Below are 709 nucleotides of genomic sequence, written 5' to 3' on the forward strand. Positions count from 1 at the left end.
TTCACAATTTTGTTTTTTACTGCAGGGTGAATTTATATTAATTGTTATTTATTTTGGATGTTTGGTTAGAAAAAGAGCCTACTCATTAAATCTCCTTTATTTGTACATCATTTTACAAATTACCTAATAATTTTTTGTAGGCTTTAGGAAAATTATAGTATCAATACCACTTGGAATGCATTGTCCATTAAGCCTACACCTGCTCATCTTGTCATTAGTGTCCTCAAAGTAAATATCTTTGTGTATGAAACATGTTGCAGAGTTACAATTCTAAGTTATCTCCAAAGTGCTGAAACCTACTGACTTAGCTGACGAGTCTCAAGTAAAATTTACTACCTTCAAATCTTTACTGGCTACAAGTGAGCCAATGCATACTTAGCTTTGATGTTAAAAAATTATAATCACAAAATCTAGTATTTAATCACACTCCAAAGTGTTTCCTTTTATATCCTGATAATTTCCTTTTAACTGTTTACGTCATTTCATATTTCCTAATTTCTTTAATTTCATTTTAAAACTAGATTTGCTGGCATACACTGAGCATAAAAAATCTAATGTTTATTTATTATTTTAGTCTCGTACTGATAATTATTTCAGTGTTAGTTTCTTCAAAATACTTTAAATTTTTCAAAACAACAGGACTTTACTGAAAATATGGTATTCCAAGTTGGAATCTATGCACTGCCATTGTTTTCATTCTCAGAACTTC

Source organism: Penaeus monodon, chromosome 19, assembly GCF_015228065.2.
Source record: "Penaeus monodon isolate SGIC_2016 chromosome 19, NSTDA_Pmon_1, whole genome shotgun sequence".
Lineage (NCBI taxonomy): Eukaryota > Metazoa > Arthropoda > Malacostraca > Decapoda > Penaeidae > Penaeus > Penaeus monodon.